Raw genomic sequence first — 5,585 nt, forward strand, 5'->3', positions numbered from 1 at the left:
TCTATAACAACCCAACACCTGGTTACTGTAGTCTATAACAACCCAACACCAGGTTACTGTTGTCTATAACAACCCAACACCTGGTTACTGTAGTCTATAACAACCCAACACCTGGTTACTGTAGTCTATAACAACCCAACACCAGGTTACTGTAGTCTATAACAACCCAACACCAGGTTACTGTCTACTGTAGTCTATAACAACCCAACACCTGGTTACTGTAGTCTATAATGACCCAACACCAGGTTACTGTCTACTGTAGTCTATAACAACCCAACACCTGGTTACTGTAGTCAATAACAACCCAACACCTGGTTACTGTTGTCTATAACAACCCAACACCTGGTTACTGTTGTCTATAACAACCCAACACCAGGTTACTGTAGTCTATAACAACCCAACACCTGGTTACTATAGTCTATAACAACCCAACACCCGGTTACTGTTGTCTATAACAACCCAACACCAGGTTACTGTAGTCAATAACAACCCAACACCTGGTTACTGTCTACTGTAGTCTATAACAACCCAACACCAGGTTACTGTAGTCTATAACAACCCAACACATGGTTACTGTAGTCTATAACAACCCAACACCAGGTTACTGTAGTCTATAACAACCCAACACCAGGTTACTGTCTACTGTAGTCTATAACAACCCAACACCAGGTTACTGTAGTCTATAACAACCCAACACCTGGTTACTGTAGTCTATAACAACCCAACACCTGGTTACTGTCTACTGTAGTCTATAATGACCCAACACCAGGTTACTGTAGTCTATAACAACCCAACACCAGGTTACTGTAGTCTATAACAACCCAACACCTGGTTACTGTCGTCTATAACGACCCAACACCTGGTTACTGTAGTCTATAACAACCCAACACCTGGTTACTGTAGTCTATAACAACCCAACACCAGGTTACAGTAGTCTATAACAACCCAACACCTGGTTACTGTCTACTGTAGTCTATAACAACCCAACACCTGGTTACTGTAGTCTATAACAACCCAACACCAGGTTACTGTAGTCTATAACAACCCAACACCTGGTTACTGTAGTCTATAACAACCCAACACCTGGTTACTGTCTACTGTAGTCTATAACGACCCAACACCAGGTTACTGTAGTCTATAACAACCCAACACCTGGTTACTGTAGTCTATAACGACCCAACACCAGGTTAATGTAGTCTATAACAACCCAACACCAGGTTACTGTCTACTGTAGTCTATAATAACCCTACACCTGGTTACTGTAGTCTATAACAACCCAACACCAGGTTACTGTAGTCTATAACGACCCAACACCAGGTTACTGTAGTCTATAACGACCCAACACCAGGTTACTGTCTACTGTAGTCTATAACAACCCAACACCTGGTTACTGTAGTCTATAACGACCCAACACCTGGTTACTGTAGTCTATAACAACCCAACACCTGGTTACTCTCTACTGTAGTCTATAACAACCCAACACCAGGTTACTGTAGTCTATAACAACCCAACACCTGGTTACTGTAGTCTATAACAACCCAACACCAGGTTACTGTAGTCTATAATGACCCAACACCTGGTTACTGTAGTCTATAACAACCCAACACCAGGTTACTGTAGTCTATAACGACCCAACACCTGGTTACTGTAGTCTATAACAACCCAACACCTGGTTACTGTAGTCTATAACAACCCAACACCAGGTTACTGTAGTCTATAATGACCCAACACCTGGTTACTGTAGTCTATAACAACCCAACACCAGGTTACTGTAGTCTATAACGACCCAACACCAGGTTACTGTCTACTGTAGTCTATAACAACCCAACACCAGGTTACTGTCTACTGTAGTCTATAACAACCCAACACCAGGTTACTGTAGTCTATAACAACCCAACACCAGGTTACTGTAGTCTATAACAACCCAACACCAGGTTACTGTAGTCTATAACAACCCAACACCAGGTTAATGTAGTCTATTACAACCCAACACCTGGTTACTGTAGTCTATAACAACCCAACACCTGGTTACTGTTGTCTATAACAACCCAACACCAGGTTACTGTAGTCTATAACAACCCAACACCTGGTTACTGTCTACTGTAGTCTATAACAACCCAACACCAGGTTACTGTAGTCTATAACAACCCAACACCTGGTTACTGTAGTCTATAACAACCCAACACCAGGTTACTGTCTACTGTAGTCTATAACAACCCAACACCTGGTTACTGTAGTCTATAACAACCCAACACCTGGTTACTGTAGTCTATAACAACCCAACACCAGGTTACTGTAGTCTATAACAACCCAACACCAGGTTAATATCTACTGTAGTCTATAACAACCCAACACCAGGTTACTGTAGTCTATAACAACCCAACACCTGGATACTGTAGTCTATAACAACCCAACACCAGGTTACTGTAGTCTATAACAACCCAACACCTGGTTACTGTAGTCTATAACAACCCAACACCTGGTTACTGTAGTCTATAACAACCCAACACCTGGTTACTGTAGTCTATAACAACCCAACACCAGGTTACTGTAGTCTATAACAACCCAACACCTGGTTACTGTAGTCTATAACAACCCAACACCTGGTTACTGTCTACTGTAGTCTATAACGACCCAACACCAGGTTACTGTAGTCTATAACAACCCAACACCAGTTTACTGTCTACTGTAGTCTATAACAACCCAACACCTGGTTACTGTAGTCTATAACAACCCAACACCAGGTTACTGTAGTCTATAACGACCCAACACCATGTTACTGTAGTCTATAACGACCCAACACCAGGTTACTGTCTACTGTAGTCTATAACAACCCAACACCTGGTTACTGTAGTCTATAACGACCCAACACCTGGTTACTGTAGTCTATAACAACCCAACACCTGGTTACTGTCTACTGTAGTCTATAACAACCCAACACCAGGTTACTGTAGTCTATAACAACCCAACACCTGGTTACTGTAGTCTATAACAACCCAACACCAGGTTACTGTAGTCTATAACGACCCAACACCTGGTTACTGTAGTCTATAACAACCCAACACCAGGTTACTGTAGTCTATAACATTTTACATTTACATTTAAGTCATTTAGCAGACGCTCTTATCCAGAGCGACTTACAAAATGGTGCATTCACCTTATGATATCCAGTGGAACAACCACTTTACAATAGTGCATCTAAATCTTTTAAGGGGGGGGGGTTAGAAGGATTACTTTATCCTATCCTAGGTATTCCTTAAAGAGGTGGGATTTCAGGTGTCTCCGGAAGGTGGTGATTGACTCCGCTGTCCTGGCGTCGTGAGGGAGCTTGTTCCACCATTGGGGTGCCAGAGAAGCGAACAGTTTTGACTGGGCTGAGCGGGAACTGTGCTTCCTCAGAGGTAGGGGGGCCAGCAGGCCAGTGGTGGATGAACGCAGTGCCCTTGTTTGGGTGTAGGGCCTGATCAGAGCCTGAAGGTATGGAGGTGCCGTTCCCTTCACAGCTCCGTAGGCAATCACCATGGTCTTGTAGCGGATGCGAGCTTCAACTGGAAGCCAGTGGAGAGAGCGGAGGAGCGGGGTGACGTGAGAGAACTTGGGAAGGTTGAACACCAGACGGGCTGCGGCGTTCTGGATGAGTTGTAGGGGTTTAATGGCACAGGCATGGAGCCCAGCCAACAGCGAGTTGCAGTAATCCAGACGGGAGATGACAAGTGCCTGGATTAGGACCTGCGCCGCTTCCTGTGTGAGGCAGGGTCATACTCTGCGAATGTTGTAGAGCATGAACCTACAGGATCGGGTCACCGCCTTGATGTTAGTGGAGAACGACAGGGTGTTGTCCAGGATCACGCCAAGGTTCTTAGCACTCTGGGAGGAGGACACAAGGGAGTTGTCAACCGTGATGGCGAGATCATGGAACGGGCAGTCCTTCCCCGGGAGGAAGAGCAGCTCCGTCTTGCCGAGGTTCAGCTTGAGCTGGTGATCCGTCATCCACACTGATATGTCTGACAGACATGCAGAGATGCGATTCGCCGCCTGGTTATCAGAAGGGGGAAAGGAGAAGATTAATTGTGTGTCGTCTGCATAGCAATGATAGGAGAGACCATGTGAGGATATGACAGAGCCAAGTGACTTGGTGTATAGCGAGAATAGGAGAGGGCCTAGAACAGAGCCCTGGGGGACACCAGTGGTGAGAGCGCATGGTGCGGAGACAGATTCTCGCCACGCCACCTGGTAGGAGCGACCTGTCAGGTAGGACGCAATCCAAGCGTGGGCCGCGCCGGAGATGCCCAACTCGGAGAGGGTGGAGAGGAGGATCTGATGGTTCACAGTATCAAAGGCAGCAGATAGGTCTAGAAGGATGAGAGCAGAGGAGAGAGAGTTAGCTTTAGCAGTGCGGAGAGCCTCCGTGACACAGAGAAGAGCAGTCTCAGTTGAATGCCCAGTCTTGAAACCTGACTGATTAGGATCAAGAAGGTCATTCTGAGAGAGATAGCAGGAGAGCTGGCCAAGGACGGCACGTTCAAGAGTTTTGGAGAGAAAAGAAAGAAGGGATACTGGTCTGTAGTTGTTGACATCGGAGGGATCGAGTGTAGGTTTTTTCAGAAGGGGTGCAACTCTCGCTCTCTTGAAGACGGAAGGGACGTAGCCAGCGGTCAAGGATGAGTTGATGAGCAAGGTGAGGAAGGGGAGAAGGTCTCCGGAAATGGTCTGGAGAAGAGAGGAGGGGATAGGGTCAAGTGGGCAGGTTGTTGGGCGGCCGGCCGTCACAAGATGCGAGATTTCATCTGGAGAGAGAGGGGAGAAAGAGGTCAAAGCACAGGGTAGGGCAGTGTGAGCAGGACCAGCGGTGTCGTTTGACTTAGCAAACGAGGATCGAATATCGTCAACCTTCTTTTCAAAATGGTTGACGAAGTCATCCGCAGAGAGGGAGGAGGGGGGGAGGGGGAGGAGGATTCAGGAGGGAGGAGAAGGTAGCAAAGAGCTTCCTAGGGTTAGAGGCAGATGCTTGGAATTTAGAGTGGTAGAAAGTGGCTTTAGCAGCAGAGACAGAAGAGGAGAATGTAGAGAGGAGTGAGTGAAAGGATGCCAGGTCCGCAGGGAGGCGAGTTTTCCTCCATTTCCGCTCGGCTGCCCGGAGCCTTGTTCTGTGAGCTCGTAGTGAGTCGTCGAGCCACGGAGCAGGAGGGGAGGACCGAGCCGGCCTGGAGGATAGGGGACAGAGAAAATCAAAGGATGCAGAAAGGGAGGAGAGGAGGGTTGAGGAGGCAGAATCAGGAGATAGGTTGGAGAAGGTTTGAGCAGAGGGAAGAGATGATAGGATGGAAGAGGAGAGAGTAGCGGGAGAGAGAGAGCGAAGGTTGGGACGGCGCAATACCATCCGAGTAGGGGCAGAGTGAGAAGTGTTGGATGAGAGCAAGAGGGAAAAGGATACAAGGTAGTGGTCGGAGATTTGGAGGGGAGTTGCAATGAGATTAGTGGAAGAACAGCATCTAGTAAAGATGAGGTCAAGCGTATTGCCTGCCTTGTGAGTAGGGGGGGAAGGTGAGAGGGTGAGGTCAAAAGAGGAGAGGAGTGGAAAGAAG

This window comes from Salmo salar, chromosome ssa17 (genome assembly GCF_905237065.1).
Source record: "Salmo salar chromosome ssa17, Ssal_v3.1, whole genome shotgun sequence".
In the NCBI taxonomy this organism is placed as follows: Eukaryota; Metazoa; Chordata; class Actinopteri; order Salmoniformes; family Salmonidae; genus Salmo; species Salmo salar.